The sequence below is a fragment of the Pezoporus wallicus genome, unplaced genomic scaffold, assembly GCF_028554395.1.
Source record: "Pezoporus wallicus isolate ANWC-B61680 ecotype Strahan unplaced genomic scaffold, APGP_CSIRO_Pwel_v1 contig_5485, whole genome shotgun sequence".
Classification (NCBI taxonomy): domain Eukaryota; kingdom Metazoa; phylum Chordata; class Aves; order Psittaciformes; family Psittacidae; genus Pezoporus; species Pezoporus wallicus.
Genome location: NW_026641550.1, coordinates 6,481,886 through 6,501,956, shown reverse-complemented (window position 1 = coordinate 6,501,956; position 20,071 = coordinate 6,481,886). Strand labels below are relative to the sequence as shown.

General features: G+C 41.2%; 1 long non-coding RNA gene across 2 annotated transcripts in view; it reads left to right on the top strand.

Annotated features, from left to right (window-relative positions):
- Positions 1-20,071, top strand: part of LOC130607343 (uncharacterized) — a 43,241-nt gene that overhangs the window by 8,742 nt on the left and 14,428 nt on the right. The window contains exon 1 of one of the 2 annotated variants that reach the window (XR_008974226.1): positions 2,294-2,383. The exons of the other annotated variant lie outside the window; for it this stretch is intronic. This is a non-coding gene — a long non-coding RNA (uncharacterized LOC130607343). Of the gene's footprint in view, positions 1-2,293; positions 2,384-20,071 lie in introns of those variants that run through there. 2 annotated transcript variants of the gene reach the window in all.

The window sequence follows — 20,071 nt, the reverse complement described above, 5'->3', positions numbered from 1 at the left end:
TATAGTAACTGAGATTCTTAAAAGGAAAAAAAAATAAAAAGAAAAAAGCCGTACCTTTCTGAGCATGCAAGATTTTATGGTGCAGTAACTTGAGAAATTAAGTTAATGTTCATAGTAATAGGTGAAGTTTAAAATCAGCAACTAGGGGATGAACATACAGGCTAGGCGATTCCATGGAAAATACTGAAGGCTTACTATTTCAGTTCTATATTAAGTGTTGTACCTGTAGAACTGGGAGACTGCAGGTCACAAGGGATAGTGAATCCAGCCCTTGCTTCTAAAGAGGACTTGTGATTCTCGGAAAAGATGTGCTTTTGTCTGAAAGAAGCCTTGGCATCGGCATGATGTACTGGAATGTGTTGCCTTACTTGCAAAGCTGGAATTGTGTCTTATGTTCAAGATTTTATTTCAGGGATTTTTTCCGTTTTAGTTTTCTAGAGGTTTTAAACTTGCCTTTAAGTGTCTACTTTAAAAGTGCATTGAAAATAACCTTTTATACCTTTTTACATGCATATCATCTCCTTCAGCATTTAAGGAAACTTCGGTGTTCTTGTTAGGTGTGACTATTTTCTTTTTTCTTCTTGTTTTTCTGGACTTGATTAGTCTTTTCTTAAATGAGAAGGTTGTTTTGATTTCTTTTGTTTTCCTTTCTTTTTTTTTTTTTCCCTCTCTGTCTATTCCCTCCCATGAAATTCAACTAGCACTAGCAGAACCAAGATTTTTGTCTCTGTAATCATACATTGTCAACAATGACAAGAGGTGTAATTAGCTTCATAACCAGACTCTATCATGAATCACAATCTCTCAAATGTTTAATTCCATTGGCTGTGAGTCCAGACAGCTACCCATAATAGCCAAGTACAAAAACTCAAATGAGACTGACTTGTGAAAAAGTTTTAGTCTCCTGTTTAGGTTTTAAATAGTCATCTTTCTATAGCAAAGATTCAGTCTCTCTAAAATCATCACATTTGCAAGTATCAGCTGCAGATTTCAATAGGGAAGAACTTTTATTTTTTAAACTTGTTTGGGGTAAATTCTTACTCTGTGCAAGGTTAAAAGTGCTGCCACTTAACACAGGAAGGGAGCATGAGAGAGTACAGCTTACTGGATTTGTCAGAACAAGGCTGAGTGGATTGGGTAAAGCCTAATGAATTAAACAGGCTTTTGAGAAATCACTGGTATTTTAAACAGCAACTTTGGATTTGATCATTCACTCCAAAGACTTAAAGTGCTGCGGTAGGCCACTGTTGGAGACTCTAGCTGTTAAGAATAAGGGTCAAATCTTGGTGCCATGGAAATGAACAACAAAAGTCTCACAGATCTCAGGAAGGGGCCAAGATTTAACCTAGAATCCAGCTTTTTTCCCTTTCCAAAGCAGACACTAAAATGCAAAACAATTGTAGGAGAGAGTGAAGGAGAGGAGAGAATTTTCCAGGCAAACATGCATTAATCAAGCAGCCATTTTATAAAAAAAAAAAAAAAAATAAAAGAAGACATAATAATGAGGGCTTACTCACAGTTAAGGGAATTTTTATGTCCCAGGGTTTTTCCAGTTTTGCCAGATGCTAAGTCGAAAACAAGGCAGGAGAATGAAGAAGGCCATAGAAAGAAATATCTTGGCTACTCCTACACTGTGCAGAGAATTAAGCCTCTCAAGTTCTTGAGCTAGTTTTTAAGTATTATATGTCCAAAGAGGAACAGCAGAAAGAAGCACAGAATTGTAATGTAAGTATAAGTAGACCCAGATCAACAGGAAGCTCACTATAATTCTGACAAGCTTTAATTTGCCAAAACCTTGTTTGTGCTGCAGTAGTTTCTCTGTATCCCCACAGTGCAGATGTCTTTAGGAGTAGGAGGAATGCTCCTCCCATTCCAGTTTCCTAGAAATGGATGAAAGCTTAAAGATTTCTACATGCAGCATTTCTTTTCCCCACCAGCACTCATTCTCAATTGAAAATTTTCTTTTCCGTTTGCAAAAGTCTTTTACAGTTCTTGCCACTGGGGGCAATCTAATACAGATATTGAGGTGGCCGGTGCTGCTTCTGCTTTGCAACCACAGTCCTGTGGAGTTCGTTATAGTTCAACCATGTAACTTGAAAGAAATGATACAGTAAGGCCAGACAAAAAAACACATCTACTGTGTTTCACTAGAAAATGAGGCGTTATTTATCTCTGAGTAAAAAGGACAGATGATAGCAACTTGAAGATTTAAATTGATCCAGGTATATGATGCTAAAGATCCTAAATGGTTTCAAATTGCGGAAGATTATCTTGTAATTTGTATATATTGCTTCTGTAGGCTGCTGAGGAAGCTAATTGCGATACATCCTGTGGTTAAGTTATCATCTTTCTCAATGACTGAAGATCATAATTTTATCTTTAGGTGAGTTAAATGCTACCCATCTGTTACATTCATTTGTATGCTGGTGCAGCGCTGACAAGCCTCCTGTTGTTCACAGCACAATTTGTGTCATCCAACCAGGTTACTGGAAGATTCACCTCTATGAAACTACTATATAGGAAACAAGCTTAGCCCCAAGAGAGCAGCTCTTCTTTATTTTCCTTTTTTTCTTCTTTGAGTGTGGCCAGTTAGTACCAGCTGAGGCTGGAAACAGAAGGCTCTTGGGCTTTGTTCATGTGGATTCTGACTGACCTGACTGCACATTTACAAATAATAAACTAAGCAGTATCAAAGCAGGTACTTATTAACTGCACAGCTGTAGTGGAGATGAGATATCCCTGTGGTGCTGGGGAAAGCTGGTTATTTTATTGTACACCATTTGCCTTGCTGCACCGCAGCTCCATGGTAAGAGCAGCAGCCTACACAGGATGACTGCTGAGAAAACGGGATTGCTGCTTGCCCTGGTTTGCCGTCACTGGAGCACCGGCACCTGCAGGAGCAGTCACATGCACTGACTTCTTTAACTGGCGTATCAAATACAGATCAGAGAGACTGCTAGGGAAGCTTTTGTTGTTTCCTTAAGCAGAATGGTAAAACAGTGGAAGGATTTCTTAATTGCCAAATGATTTTATTTTTTTAATACAATCAGTGTGAAAAAGGAGGGCCCTGTGAAATACCGTGCCAGTTCTGCGTATGTAGCATCCTGTTGGATAGTTTGGCACTGATGGCAGAGGGCAACAGGCTCTTGTGCTACCTTGTTCTCTTCTCCTTTTGATATTCTCTCATAGCTTTTTTCTAGCACAAATTTGGATCTCTTGCATATGAGATCATATTCTTAGCTTGCTAAAGTGAAAAGCGTGTTGGGATTGACAAAAGGAAGATGAGCATAACTACAAAGAGATGGTAGGAGCAGATGTAGTCTAACAATGTTAAAAAAGCATATAGGTTTGCAAAAAAACCCAAACCTAACAACAAACCACAAACAAACCCCATCGCAAACAAAAGAATAATCTGGATGTGTATGGTTGATTTTCTAAGTGCTCACACTTTAGTGCTGTATTTCTGACTGGCCCAAATGAGACAAGGCAATTCTGGGAAGAGTGCTCTGTAATAAGGAATGAAGTCCAAGGGGAAAACAAGGTAAAAAGGAGAAAGCATCTTCTCGATCTTGTGTGCAGGATCACCTTAAGGGGAAGTGAGACCAAACCCCCACATCTAAGTATAGACTCCAGAATTCTTGAGGAGTGTTTAGTTTGGGTTTAGGCCTAACTTCAGATTGGATGAAACTCCAGGTTGTCTCCAAAAAATTGTCACTATTCATGCTAATTAAAGGATAGATGTTAGGGCTTGTCTGTATTCAGCAACAGAAGACGAAGCAAAGGAAACTCTTCTTGATGCTCTCCTTAAAGTCAATCATGAGATCTGATATCAACACACTCAAGCAAATGTTGGATTTGGAGACTAGGGCAGGAACGTTGCTAGGCTTCAAGTTGTGGCAATCATGCTGCATAAAAGGCATTTTACAGGGGAGGTGGCCAGATATTTGGGCTGCTGGGTGATGAGGTGTGAAGATGGATATGTGATAAGAAGAGGGGAGAGGAGGAAGAGGGGTTAATTCTTGGCAGAGATACTGGCTGGGCATGGCAGTGCTGTTGGACAGTTTGTGGATTGGAGTCATGAACCATTTTAGGAGGAAACTTGTCAGGTAAAAAAACTGCTAACATATTTCTTAGCCTCTACATAGATTTGGAGGTTTTCTGAATGTCAGTGGTGACTTGGCTGTACAACAGCTCTTGCTTTTTAAACATTGAAACATGAGACTGTGTTACCTTCTGCTAATGTTCTTTAATGTTAAGTAACCTTTAAAAATAACTAACCTTTACAAGTAAGTATGCTAACATCTGTGGGAATGGCAGCTTCCCACACTGGCCAGGTCTCCAGGCAGGGAGAGGGAAGCATGGGAGAGACTGTCGGTCCTTGCAAATGGGGTTTGGTTAATGTATATGGGTGACCCTGACTGAAGTAAATTAGTTTGACTAAAACTTTGGAAGCTACTTCTGAAATCCAAGTGTTGATTCTGTAAATTGTGAGGTCATATATGTAAAAACAGAAGTGAGCTATTTCTCAGCTGTGTCCTAGCAGCATTCACATCCTGGGCTGGAGGACATGGCTTGAAACAGATTTCTAACCAGTTGCAAAGGCTGGACAAGCTCATGCATGTCATGAGCTCTCTTTGGCCTAGTAATCTGTACAGTGTTTTCCTACGCCCATAACATGGTGGCTACCCCAAGAAGTGACTGGAAGCTCCTGTGATGTTTAAATCAAAGGGTCCAAACACTTTACCAACATGGGAGATCAGGTAATAAAATTATGGGTATATTTCTGAAATTGTTTGAGTAGTGTTTGCAAAGGCTTGAGTGAGACCTTGGTGTACAGAGTAGTGGAGTGGCAGGAAGTTGGAACTTTTCAGCTTTAGAATGCAAACACTTTTGACGTGGCCTTCTTGCTTCCTCACCATAGTGAGGAGCAGGTTATTAGCTGCCCTTTTGGCTGTGCTCTGCCGTTTGTGTTGCGACATGCCTGGGTGGTAGTTGGAGGGGAAGGAAGCAGAGCGCCGTGTCTCTGACTTTGCACCACATGTTTCAGAGCGCGGTCGTTCACTCTCACATTTTACAAAATCAATTTCCATTCTGTCATGGTATTTCACACATTCGCGTTCTGAATAAGTTAGAGAATATTCTACAACTTACAAAAATAACTTTAGTTTTAATTTTTCCTGTTACATGAAGAAACCTATCCATACTTTATCTGTTACAGATGGAAAAACTACATATGGAGAAGTCAGATCTATTAATTAGTTTATAGGCACAAAGTCCCCTAAAGAGTGCCACAGATCCATGTGTTATTCTTAAGAGCTGTCTGAAGTACTTGCACTGAATAATTTATTTCAATTTAGCCCTGTTTCTGCTGTTAATTATCCAAGATCAGACTTTGCTTTTTGGGATTTTTTTTTACCATTCTCCCCATTTACCTAAATTCACTGAAATGCTCTCTGAATATATTTCAGCCTACTGAGGTATTCAAACCATCAGCACTCATTGAGTTCTGTTGTCTTTAAGGCATGATAGGATGATTACTAACTTATGCTGTTTTTAATCCTTCAGTCATTATTTAAATCCTAGGAGAATGAAGAAAGGGGGAGGAAAGTAGGAGAATGGGAAAATCAGCCACATGGGAACCCTGAACAGTATTTCCTTTTATTTTGTCTTTGAGGACTGTTTCAGGGCCTTAGCTAAGAATCTGTCTCTGTTGTGCTAGGAAAAGAGGGCTGAACAGCATCTTCCAAGTGTTGTGTAGCTCTTTTATGTTGAGAGGTTTAGGGCCAGCCAGGTAGCACCACATGGTGAGGCCAGGGAGCACTGATTTCCATGCTCAGTCCTACTGACTTTTCCCTTGACTGAGCAACTTCAGACTCCACTGTGGGATACTTTCAGCAAGTGAGACAAGCAGGGCCAGGGCAATAGGCTGGGAAAGAACTGGGCAAACGGGTGAGGTAGAAGAGCAGCAGCAGGCCTAGAGCTGTATTTTTCATTGTGCATTATTTTACATGTGAGGATTTAGTTGGCTTGTTTTGTAAAATAAAACCAGCAAAATGTATGGACTATTTAAGCCTTTGTACAACTATGCAGCAGGGCAATGTAATCTGCACCCTCGTTGAATTACTGTAAATTTTGCTTGCTAAATTAGAATTATTTACTTTCTCTATGGAAACATGCTTTTTCAGCAGTTTTGATGCATCTGCTATTGTATAGTGTAGCTGTAGCAGTACTTACAGAAAAAGCTATGCAGAAAAACTAAATTAAACTCTACTGAAATCCATGGTTCCTTACCACTGTATGTTTTGTTTTTCTAACATTACCCTGTGAAATACTGCCACCCTTGTATTAGGCAATGTACACACTGATGGGCACTCACCATCCCAGATCTGATGAGGATCTGCAGGCACTTGGGGATAGGAGATATTTGCTGTCATTCTCAAGTGCAAGGTGAAGTGACTGATCAGATTGTCAGGAGCACTGGTTGCATCTTTAGCTATCAGAATACCTTTAAAAATCTGTCTCTGATCCTAGATAGACAAGAAAAGCAAAGAGGACCAGAGAAAAATGTCCGTAACTGTCTTTCCCAGAAGGCCTCAAATACGTGACTTTCTCAGAATTAGCTAGAGAATCTGAAGCAGTCGTGGACTTTGAACCCAAATCTCCTGGTATGTTGCCATAAACACATAACATAGAAATACTTTTGGATAGTGAATGGGGAAAAGGGTCAAATTTTCAAAGTAATTCACAGCTGTGTGTGAGAAAATATTTGTAGACACATCCTCTTACTCATTCCTCTCTGTCAGTTAGTATTCTGTGTTACATTTGGGACTCAGTAATATCTGAAAGATTTATTTAGCTATACATGATTCATTTATTTAGGTAACTCCCTCTGGTACTATTTATGTAGTTGTGCATTTTCATATTGCAGTAAGTCAGTGACATGCAACATGTTGATGCACAACTGGAATGTAAGCAAAAAACAATGTGGTGAGCCCCAATCTTGTTGATTAGGTCAGGCTTTAATTAAGTTTTCTGTATGTCTTCATATCACTTGCTGGATGTTATGGCAGGCAGCAGGCTCTTAATATTGCCACAATCTGACACTGGGGCTTCTGGGTTACTGCCAGTCCTTGTACACAAAGACTGTGTTGATAGAATTGTGATTAAGAGCTCAGGGGGAGATAAGGTCTATGTTTTGGCCCAATGGCTTGACCTTGCTCTTGTTGAGCCAGCAGCAAGAGTCCTATTGATTTCAAAGTGATTGGGCCACGTTAAGACATTTTCATTCTTGAAAGCTGCTTGCAGGCAGATGGGAGGGACTGCTTGTGGTAATGCTCAGTGCAGTTTGTTGTTACACAGGTGCCTGTTCTTGTGAGAATCAGTCCTTCTTTTGGCAAGGCAGCTTTATGTATCTGTGTTTTGTGTGTGAATGCAATGTTTGTCAGGCACTTGTTTGGCAATCCTGGAGATGAGTTTTCTGTATGCTGGGTGTCTGTCTTGGTAGTGCTAATTTACAAGCTACTTTGTGATGCTTGCTGTGTATCAGAAAGCAGGTCCGAGACACTGGTGAGTGTTCACCAAGCCTATTAATCCTGTCAGGCTGTAGCCACACAGTTGAGTTTGGTATTCTCATCACCTAAACTCTTAAATGTACTTCTAAGGCACATTCCCTTCTAACGCAAGCTGCCCAAACATCTGTGGCGAGACTAAGGAAAACATGGAGAAAAAGACCCGAAGATGAATATTTCAGCAGAAACGTGGGAAGAAATGCAATGTAGCTCACGCAAAACCTTCTGTAGTGTATGCCATAAATTAACACAATATAAATTTATACATATTTACACCACATAGACTAAAATATATAAATCCTCAATACTCAGCCTTCTGTAGTAGGTGTAAGCAAGCAGTCCATATGTTTAGCTGATTTCTGAGGAGCTCTAGGGAACAAAATGTATCTTTGTGGAACTTTTGATATTAAGGAGATTATAAACTAGGGTAATCAGTGAAGTTATCAGATTGGGTTGTCTTTTGTGCAGGCTGAAAACAAGCAGCAGACTCTAGGTTTGCTATCTGAGGCTCTAATTCAGCCAGGTGCTAAAATACGCATGTAACTTGTAAGGGCATGAATAGTCCTATTGATGTTGAAGGCCTAAAAAGCAACCCATTGCTCGTTGGATTTTTCTGGCTTCAGGCTGCATGAGTCCATTTTCTTCTTGAATTTGTGTACTTTCATTGCAAATATAAGCTTGTAACATCTTACTATGTACTAGGTGTTTATGTTTCCATCATTTTACATTGGCCATTCTAGACCAGTAACACATGAGCCTATTTTTCTACAGCTGTGTGGTAGAGAATTGGATCTCTAACATTTGTTATGTCTCTGCTGTTTTAAATAAGGAGACCTGGGTCAGGACAATCTCAGGCACAGCTACAGGTTGGGCAGAGAAGAGATTCAGAGCAGCCCTGCGGAGAAGGACTTGGGGGTATTGGTCACTGAGAAAATGAACATGAGCCGGCTTCAGTGTGCGCTTGCAGCCCAGAAAGCCAGCCGTATCCTGGGCTGCATCAAAAGGAGCGTGACCAGAAGGTTGAAGGAGGTGATCCTGCCCCTCTACTCTCCTGTCATGAGACCTCACCTCAACATAAAAAGGACATGGAACTGTTGGAACAAGTCCAGAAGAGGGCCACAAGGATGATCAGGGGACTGAAGCACCTCCTGTATGAAGACAGGCTGAGGAAGTTGGGGCTGTTCAGCCTGGAGAAGAGAAGGCTGCCTGGAGACCTCATAGCAGCCTTCCAGTATCTGAAGGGGACCTACAAGGATGCTGGGGAAGGACTCTTCATTAGAGACAGTAGTGATAGGACAAGGGGTAACAGCTTAAAACTTAAACAGGGGAAGTTTAGATTGGATATAAGGAAGAAGTTGTTTACTGTGAGGGTGATGAGGCACTGGAATGAGTTGCCCAGGGAAGCTGTGAATGCTCCATCCCTGGCAGTGTTCAAGGTCAGGTTGGACAGAACCTTGGGTGAGATGGTTTAGTGTGAGGTGTCCCTGCCCATGGCAGGGGGGTTGGAAGTAGATGATCTTAAGGTCCATTCCAACCCTAACTATTCTATGATTCTATGATTACATGTATTTTTTCTTGTATGTTTAGGGTAAGAGACACAAAGTCCAAATGTCAGGATTCTCTTCCCAACTATACCACTATACCATAGTTTCCAGGTATTATGGGGAATTGCATGATTCATGAGCAATCTTTTGTGATTTCTACATCTAAAATGTCGGGAAAAATTCCATTTCACAGAGGTGCTAATAGAAGGATGATGAAGGAGAATGTAGGAAATGAAGGAGGATGGGGAGAAGAAAATGGAGAAATCATTTATAAATTTTATGACGAACTGTCCCAGCACATGTTCTTTGCCATGGGGACTGGGGTTATTTGCAGCCTCTGATTTTTGGCATCCTCCTCATGCGGGCACTTATGATAGCCTAGATAGTCTGGAGCAGGAAAGATGACCTTCCAAAGTGCTGAGAGTGTTCTGGTGCTGCTCTAACAGCATACCCTCCACCTCACACCTACTTCCCAGCCATTAAAAAATGCCTCCAGAAGTGTTTTATCAAGGCGTGAAATCTCCAAGCCATACCATGGAGGTGATGGATGTGATGCTCTAGAAAGACATTCTTAGTGTGCAAGGTATCAGCACAGAGGACTGCCGTCAAGGCTTAGTGGGGACCAAGGTCTTTATGTATTTGTGATGACTGTGTCCTGATCTGTGGCTCTGTCACTGGGAGGAGAAACTCCTAGAAGAAATACGAGTAGGTACCAGCAAAGCTAGAAGAGGCTGGGGTCATGACAGCCACTGTATGGTGCTAGTTCAAATTTTTTTATATATCAAAAGCTGTGTGAATAAGGAAGGAGACAAAACCTGACCTGCTGGGCCATCTGAAAAGGCACTCCAGCATTTCCTGCAGCTGCGTGACTCCTTTGGCAGGTGGCAAACTGCAGGCTTCTCTTCACTTGTGGCTCTCTGCAGTCAGAGATGATGGCCAAAGAGCCAGATGTCCTTCTCGGTCACTTCAGTGATAGAGGCAAAGACCCAGTGAAGGGGATGCTCTTCATCGGTCAAAGCTTCCTCCCCTGCCTTTCCTTCGAGGCCATGGAGAAGCCTACAAAAATGAGTGACCAACAAAGACTGCATTTCCAACATACCACAGGAGTGCTGCTCTAGTGGGTGTCATCTCATTCTGATGGAGGATAGAGGGATAGAGTAACTGGAAAGTAGCAAAGGAAAATGAGCTTTCGTGTGGATAATATTGTGAGGAGTACCTGGCAGCAAGAAGTTAAGCATCAGTTAAATTCTGGCCCTTGAGGGAGTGAAGTAATTGTGGAAGCTCCCCATTCCACTATTGCAGAAGATGAACCAGTATGGCCAGTATGCTGCAGAGTCATGAGGCTTTTTGTTTGCAAAGTAGTAGGAGCCAGTGTCACTTCACATTACAACAAATCCAGTTATGTTGCTGATAGCCAACCACAGCATATGTGACTGCAGCACTGAGCACTGCCCCATTACCTCCCGAAATACCTTATGTTTCTTTCTTACTTGTCTGTACACCAGAACATACTTAGGCCCATTCCTTGGCGCACGTACATTGTTGGACCAGCTGTTATGGCTGTACTGTCCACACAAGATGAGATGACAAAACACAATCACACAGCTTAGAGGATTTGTACCTTTTTGTGACAAGGCTGGTGATGCAGCACAAGTTAAAAACCCCTTTTGCACAGACCTTTCCCCTCTTCTTTGCTTATACCCATTAGGTCAGTAAAGCACAAGACATTTCAACAGGGCTGAGAGAAATAAGGCTTCTAGTTGCTTCCTCCTTTTTCAGTGTGAGAAAAGACACAGACCTTTTGCTCTTTTATTAAATATATGGGGACAGGACCATTAACTGATCATTTTAGTTTTCCTGACTCTTTCTGTGGACATAAGTGCTTTGCTTTAACTGGGAAGGAACCAACTGGAGTGGTCAGAAGGATAGTTCAGTCTGGTCTTTTGTGCACTGTAGTTCAACATATGTGCAAAGTTACACTGGGCAACTTTGTGCTATCTGAATAGTTCTAGTTTGCTGTCATCAGCCTTTGATCTCCAATGTAACTGCTAGCAGAGATGGTCACAGACTTTGAAAGCTCTTGTGAGGCAGATATTTTATCACTGCCGACTGGACTAACAAGCTTGCTTTAATGTCAGTACTTGAACAAGGCATGTCTGGTAAAACGTTTTGGTAAGAGACTGACCAATAGAGATCAATAAAGAATCTTTATTTTTTTACAAATGTAATGTGTATTTACAAGCACAATGTGTATTATTTACAACTCATCTTATGAAATCAGTGACAGCAGATTGGTTTGACACAGTGTCTAACTGGATGCGACCTCCTTGAAGAAAACCAAGTAGCACCCAATGCCAAGGCAAAAGAGAAGGCTAATGTGGTGTATCTTTTATATATATTGAGGCAAACCAGTTCTTTCTTATGTAGAAAAAAAGAAGTTATCTTTGGTGTCACTCCAAGGATACTAATGGAGTCCCCGAGGAATGAATTTCAACCCTGCAGTCTTAAGAGTTGGTCTTCCAGCTAGCTATATATGGAGGTACTTAGTGAAAGTGCTCTCCTTACTGGAACAAACTCCCCTTGGAGTAATTCCCATCTGGCCCAAAGAGAGAACCTGACATGCAAGTACGTCCCCATAAACGGCCCAGTATTAAATGTCAAAGTATAAGACTCAGAAGAATTCAAAAACTCTCCTCCACATGCACTTCTCTTATGTTCCCCATCCCTTGCCAAAACCCAGTCACTAGTGCCTCAGCATAACTGTTACCTGTGTTTTGTTATGATTTGCTGTTCTGTCCTGAGGGAAATCGGTAAGCAGCATGAACTTACATGGAAATAATGTTTTTTATTAGTGGGGTTTTGTTTTTTTTTTTCTATTTAGTTGAGTTCCTCCCCTTTGTTTTGCTCTGTAGGATTATTACCATATCACTTAATTACATTTCCCTTTTTTCATCCCTCCGTGTGGACCAAACATGCTGAGAATGAAAGGCAGCATGTAACCTTCCAAAGTCACTAATTGTAGTACTGTAGGTGAGTTGACTAACAGACTATTGTAAATTTTGGTCTGAAGTTCTTTGCTGTTTAAATTGGGCAGCAGCAGGAGAGAGAACAAAAGCTATTTCCTACCTGATGTTCTTGGAAACCCGTTCCCAGTTCTTCGTGGAGGACTGCTGCTGTACTTGAATATATTAAAATAGGGACACATGAATGACATTGATACTCTGCAGTGGAAGTAGCTGAGCCTTTTGTATTCTTTTTACCATTGCATGAGAGTTATGATAATTTGCTTCTTTCTCTAAATGGAAACCCTCTGGGGAAGTTTTGTGTACTCTAAATAGCATCTCTGTATGATCAGAGACTTGGCTTCATGTGCATGTAATGCATAATAGATAAAGATACAAGAATATAAATGCAGATTAGAGGTTATTTAGTCAAGGCAAGCACGTTTTGGGGGGGCAGAGGAGGGTGCGTTATAAAAATGCCAGACAATACAGCATTGCTGCTACCCTTTCTGGCAGATCTCCATATTTTGCCAAAATGTTGTTATAATTCTGAGCAGCAAACGGGATCTGTCTCATAAGTACCTACGTCTAAATCACTTATTCTCCTCATACGTATACTCAGCAGATAATCACATTCACTTTTGTCTAGCCTTTTGCATTGAATGTCAGATAGCTATTTTGAAGTGATCTCAGTACTGAAAATAGTCTGCCAATAGAGATAGATACAGACTTTCTGAAGAATACTTATATCCTCAACCTCAAAACAATGCATGACCATTAATTGATCAAACCCATCAGCAATACTGGAATACAAATAAGTAACAGTAATCTGCTTTCCGTAGCCTCTTTGACAGAGAAAAGGCCCATTGCTTAGCCTCAGCAAAAAGATAGGTCTCAGCTTTGACTTCATCAGGGCCAGTGGCTTCTTAATTGGGTAAACAAACTCCTTTTTTTCTAATTGTTCAGGAGATGATCAGAGAATTGTCCTTGCATTGAGGTTGTCTACATAAAAAGTTAGTTTGCATGACGCTCAGATGAAAGCCAGTAATACACTAACCATGTGGACTAATTCTTTGTGTAAGTGCTCTGACAATTTCCTTTTCAGTGATAAAAAAGATGACCCTAAACTGACGTTCCTATGAAAGCATCTCTCTGATCTTACTTCTGGCTTTTTGTGAAAGGGAGTTTTCTTTTTCCTGTAAACTGTAGGACAGAAGAACCAGTGATGTACTTTGTATGGCCATGAACATACGGTAATGGGTGTGGAGGAGTAAAAGTAATTTCCTCTGCTTAGGTGAAAATTATGGTACTGTTATTCAAGAAACAGGCGAGGGGAGGAAGGCTTACTTGTTACTATCCTTATACACTTTCTTCCTGACCTAGTTGATGTTTTAGAGGTAACCAGTGGGTGCAGCAAGGAACCACTTCCTATTTCTGCAAGAGAGGCTCTGTCTGTAATAGAAAAATAAATTCTTTTGTGGCCAATTGCAAGGGAACAGATACCCATTCCTGAAGCAACAGCAGATGAACATGTATTCTTTGCTCCTGAGTACACAATACAGATTCAGGCAAGTAGTGAACTTGACAGTATTGTCTAGGGAGACCTCACACTGAGCTCCTGTCATGGAATCCGAAGACTGGAAAAGTGCAAGTCCCAACATTAAGTATAACTAAGGACCTGCCTTTATGTGCCCAGTGGGCCTGCTGTAGAGAGGTATAGAAGTCGCTTTGAGTTTTCTCTGATTAAAAAAAAAAAAAATAAATCTGTAGTTTGTAATCTCAAAAAAAACCCAAAACCTACAAACTGCCCTTTTTTTATTATTTTTTTATTTTCATTTGAAATTCTTTGTTGCTTTGTTGGAGAGCTCGCTGCAGCAGACCTAAGCGCATTCACCTCAAAGCTTTGTCCAGATCAAGATCTCATCACAGACTGAATGTCAGATTCTCCTCCATTTTGTAAGAGCATTTGAATTCCTATTTTTTTCCCAGTGCTACCCATTGCTGAGTGAAGGGCTACATTCATTATCTTTCCCAAATTTGCATAAACAGCCTTTGGTGGAACAAGAACAGAAACTTAAACACGCATTCACTGGCATCTAAGCCACTGCCTGAGTTGTCATTCTCAGTCTGTTCTCTAGTCCAGTTAGATGTTTATGTGTCATATGGTGAGAGCCAAAAGCAAGCTAGTGATTAGGGATCTTCTCTGCAAGAGAAGCTCCTATGCTCCCTCTTGTAGTAAATGCTTATTTGTGCAAAGCAAAGAGGAGAGTTTGAGGTTTAGCCAGCACAGTGGCAACAGCTGGTAAAATAGTGGCAAAGGGATGCTACCAAACGTGGGATCTGTTGTCCTTAGCCAGAGGAACTAATTATCCTGACTGCTTGGGTAGTTATAAATGGGGTAATCATAAGTTACAGTTTTGTGGATAGTTTACTGAAATAAGATACCTGTTGCTAGATGAATTTAGCTGGTGAGATCAATATACATTTGCAAATACTTTAGAATAGTGCAAGCTACCATCATTGGGGGATTTGTTACTTGCTGAATTAACTGTCTAATTCGGGTCCCATCTCACTTTATGGTAATTTTGTGCATGGTAATATTTTGCCCTGCTCTGTCATGGCAGTTTAAAAATTAAGGCAGGAATCCAGAATGGCCTTTAAAGAGCTTCACAGGTACATAGTCTATTGCCAATGCACCTGGAAGGCCAAGTTCTGCCTTCAACAATCATTCTCTCTGGCCTCTATAGGAGTCTAGGATTTGTATCTTGAAGAATTTTCCGGTGAATAACTACCTCAGTCAGGCCCCCTGAGGTTACAACAGATGCAGGCACCACAAATTGTGTTGTTAAAGAAATGCAGAAGCAGGCAGATGAACAGTAGCTGGATTTGCCACCCAGCAAGGCAGGGCAAGAGTAGGGTAAGTTCCAGTTAAGAGGCAATTAGAACCAGCGCAGTCTTGGATGATAAAGTCAATTACGGAAGGTGGGGTTTATTAATATGAGTGTAATCTCTGTGTGCTTAAATCAGTTTTGAAGGTGAAACTTTAGCTTCTAGGTCTCATTGGAAATTTTCAAAAGAACCTGCCTTTCTGAGCTATTGCCAGATTTCCTATTGTTTGCACATACAAATTCTCATTTTGAATCTTGATAAGCCCTTGACTTTAATAATATCTCAAGAATTCAGTTTTCATAGCTTATTTATCATGCACTGAATTAAGAAAATCCTTTTGTTGTTGGTAAATTCACTGCCTTTCAGTTTCCTTGAGTATCAGCTTGCTTTGTATTGTCAGAGAAGATAGAGGAACACTCCACTTAACCTCTCAACATCATTCTCTACTCCCTTTTCAAGTAATTTTTATATGCCTGTAATACTGTATAACTTGTATAAATGCTACCTTTTAAGAGAGAATAATGCAATCTCTCAGTATCTGTATAATGAACTATTTCTGTTACATTCCACTGCCTAATAGTGTTGTGTTTTTTTTCCATTGAGGGATGCCTTACTCAATCGTTCTGACAAACTGCTGTTTTCTTGTAGCAAAATTATTCAACATAGTGTTTTTACTGTTTTGTCAATAAGCAAAGGAAATAAAAACCTTATGGGATTTGAACAAGAACATTCACACTCCGTATGTGAGCAGCCTTTGAATTGGAGTATGGTGGGGAAGCAGACTATAGTATGCAACCTGTTTACTGAAGTGCATGCCAGTAAGTGAAATTTCATTCCCTTTTGCTAGGATTTCACTTTGCACCCATTTTCTCTCTCCTTTCCTTTTCACTGCTGTCTCACAATATCTGCTACTAGCAGCTATTTTGTTTTAATTGCTGGACTTGACTGAAGTTGTTTGTTGGGGTTTTTTGAGTGCTTACCGTAACAGTGGGTTTACAGGATGAAATTATGTGTTATCTGCTGTAGCAAAATATTTCTAGTAAGACCTGCTGTTTCTTGAGGCATTATCATAGAATCATAGAATAGTTAGGGTTGGAAAGGACCTTAAGATCATCTAGTTCCAACCCCTCTGCCATGGGCAGGGACATCTCACACTAAGCCATTATCAGGCAATTGGGAGCTCAGTAAAAAGGGAGAAGGGGAACTATCTCTAAGACAAAAACTTGGGGTACTTTGGAGTACTAAATTCTTTCTGAATTTAGGCTATGTCTGCATCTAAACTTCAGTCTTTTGCTGATGAATGGTGTAGAAGTGTGAGTTGAATGGAGGTATTCATTTTTCCTAATCACACGAGGAAAAAGATTGAATGCAGGAAACTTGACGTTGGTTCAAGTGATGCAGTCTTATATAACATGTATAAAGCCTGTGGAAGGCATTGTCACGAGCTATCTACAGATACTTCCGAGGATAAAAAGATCATCCAAAAATGCTGTAGAGAACACTTAAACTGTTTCAGGGGACTGAGAGATCAAAATGGAATAAGCCTTTTATTGATCAGCTGCTGTTCCTATGTGCCAATTATTCATTATCTGACCTCTTCAGGTAGTATTGCATGCTTGTTTCTGGCCACTCATTGGAAGCACGCTGAATTAAATCTATTTTATGCCAGTGCTCTGGTATGATGCTGCAATTTATGTGTTTGCTATCACTTGTGAGTTTACACAGGTTCAAATGATGTTAATTAGTCTATTTTGACGTCAGTGTTCCTTGTCTGTTGAGACTGACACAGCTCCACCCACTTATAAGTGAACATGTTAATTAACTCCTATTAGGCACCTAAATATGGCTCTGGAGCCAGGGAAATAGTGACAGCTGATGGCCCTTTGGGGCATAAATGGTTTCCCACTACGATCAATATTCTCCACTGCTGAAAATGCTTCTTACTTTTTGGACTTCCACTCACTTAACTCTCCCTCTGGCAGTAGTTTACAATACCGAGTGCAACCACGAGTTCAAGCAGGGTAGCCTTAAAAGCTGCCGTAATGACATCTATAGAAAAATCATCTAACTCAGTTTTCATCTTCGGACAGAAGGTCAGAGTTCACAGATTTTGTTGTTAGGCAGCTTCCATTTTGACCCCTTTCCCACCCCCCGACCCCACTTAGCCAGTGGGTTAAAAGGCTGCTTAAAATACACGGTTTCTTTCTTGATGCATCAGAACTCCCAGATACTCTGGGGATCAAGTACAAAATCCATGTTTCAGTGCTCTGAGTCCCAGATGGACCTGCTTTCTAATGCTGTTTATTTCAACTTCACGGGCGGAACAAGCCCTGTTTGGAAGCAGTATTTATGCTTGGCACACAGAGGGACAAGGCAGGGTTTGTGGTTAACATGGCTCCATCAAGACACTTCTGGGTGGGCTCTAGATTAGAGCACCACAAGTGTGTTCATAGTCAGAAGGTGGGTTATGCTTTGGGTTGCTGCCTCTGTAGGCACATAGTCCTGTTTCTACTGGGTGCAGCAGTATTCTCTCTGGCTGTAAGAAACATGCAAAAGGTGGTGAGGTGGAGGGAAAGCAGGCCACAGCATACATATTTTGTTCCCTTTCACCTAGATCACAAAAGCAGATGAAAGCAAATATAGCCAGGGCATGGTGGACATCATTCTGAAGCTGTGTGTGGGGATCTGAGATCATTGAATCGAAGTCCTTGGTGATCTCATGGAAAAGTTTTCCAGTATATTCATGTGACTTGGACTCAGAATTTCTGCTTTCACGGAAGTCTTAGACACACTGAAGCTGAAGACCCACTCAGGGAGAGATGTAGACTACATTTTTATCCCTGTTACTCTAACAGATCTGATTTTTCAGGAATGATGCACACACAATAAATAGCTCCAATAGCTTCAGCTCTGGAGATCTCTATATAAAGTTGCACACAAGCCATGTGTAGCAAACCAGCTGTAGTTTCCCCATCTCTGGGTCCCACAGTCCTTCTCTCTACTTTGTGCTTCCTTCATACAGTCAGTTTTCAATATCTATTAAGGCTCCAAATTCAGGTACCCTACATATAGCTGTGGAAAAGTCTATTGAGCTTTCTAGGGACTTGTTGCTATATGACTGGGATATGCTGGCACAAAAACAAATACCATTTTGAAGGTATGTAGGAGATATAAAATAGTTTTCCTGGATTTTACTGTATAGGAATGTTATAGGACTGGCAGCACTGAAGTTGTTTACTCATTACAAGCTACACTACCCAGCTGTGTTTAGTGTTGGCCAGTATTAGCCTGAAGCAACCAGTCTATCATGGGAGAAGAGGTGTTAATTCCCTTTCTGTGCCACAGCAGCCCAGGCATTGAACAAAGACACTGTGTACACTGAACTGTGGAAACTTACAGGATTGTAATTAGATGTTATACTATTGACAGTGATTTTAGTGAGTTTTTTGGTTACCTGGTTTGGATGAGACAAACTTTATAAATGCAAAAGTTAGTTGGTAGCTGAGAAAAGGACCCAGATACGTTTCATGTTTCAGTGGACCTGATGGGTACGTGAGTTTTGGTCATTTTGTGCAGAGCTGACCTTATGTCTGAGCTGACAGCTAAAGGTGAAGGAGCAGCAGATCTGTAATTATTCAGATGTGAAATAAGAAAGATGATTCATTCAGGACACTTGGAAGCCAAGGAGTGCCAGTGGAAGGAGCCAGGCTTTCTTGGCTGAGATATAGGTGCATTAATTGACAAAGATGTGTTTGCTTTAGGGCATGACTAGTCGAACTTCAAGAAACACATGATTTCTTATTTGGAGGGGAGAAGGAATAGCATTAAATGTTTTCATACAGGACAATGGAAACCCTTGTACCTGTGTCAGACCACTGTGGTTGTCGTGGTTTAAGCCCAGCTGGTAACCCAGAACCACGCAGCCACTCGCTCACTGCCCCCATTCTTCCTCCCCTCTCTCCAGGAGGGATGGATAAGAGAATCGAAAGAATGTAACTCCTGTGGGTTTAGATAAGAGCAGTCCAGTAACTAAGGTATAACACAAATCACTGCTGCTGCCACCAATAATAATAATGATAAGGGAAAAAACAAGGGAAAAGAATACAACCACTCACCACTCACCAACCGCTAACCAGCCCAACCCGAGCAGTGATCTAGCCCTTCCGGGTAACTGCCCCCAGTTTATATACTGGGCATGACGTGCTGTGGTATGGAATACCTCTTTGGCTAGTTTGGGTCAGGTGTCCTGTCTCTGCTTCCTCCCAGCTTCCCCTCGTCCCTGGCAGAGCATGAGACTTAGAAAGTCCTTGCTCAGAGTAAACATTACTGAGCAACAACTAAAAACATTGGTGTTATCAGTGCTGTTCCCAGGCTGAAAATCAAAAACACAGTGCTGCACCAGCTACTAAGAAGGAGAAAAATAATTGCTATTGCTGAACCTGGGACAGCAGTATTGTTTAGAGTAGGGAAACATAAAGAAATTGTTATATCAAACAATTACAGAATGGTTTGGATTGAAAGGGACCTTAAAAATCATCTAGTTTGAAGCCCCCTGCCATAGCCAGGACACCATCCACTAGACCAGGTTGCTCAAAGCCCCATCTAACCTGGTCTTGAACACTGCCAGGGATGGGGCAGCCACAGCTTCTCATCCACACCGTCTTCCTGGTCAGATAGCCCATGGCATACCCCCACTGTAATGTCCCCTGTACCTGCCCTCTCTTTAATCCTGATCCATAAGCTCTCAGTTTACTCCTCATCCATCCCCAGAAGGAGTTCTGGCAATTCCAGATGGACATTGACATAGATAGTGACACCCCCTCCTCATCTTCCCTGGTTGTCCTTCCTGAAGAGCCTATATCCTTCCATTCCAGCACTCCAGTGATAGCAGTCATCCCAGTACCTCTCTGTGATGTCAGTAAAATCATGGCCCTCTTGGCACACACACGTGTCTAACTTTTCTTGTTTATTCCCCATGCTACATGTGTTTGCATAGAGGCATTTAAATTGGGCCCCTGGTGAAGCTGATTTACTGGATCTACATACTTTTGATCTTATATATATATAT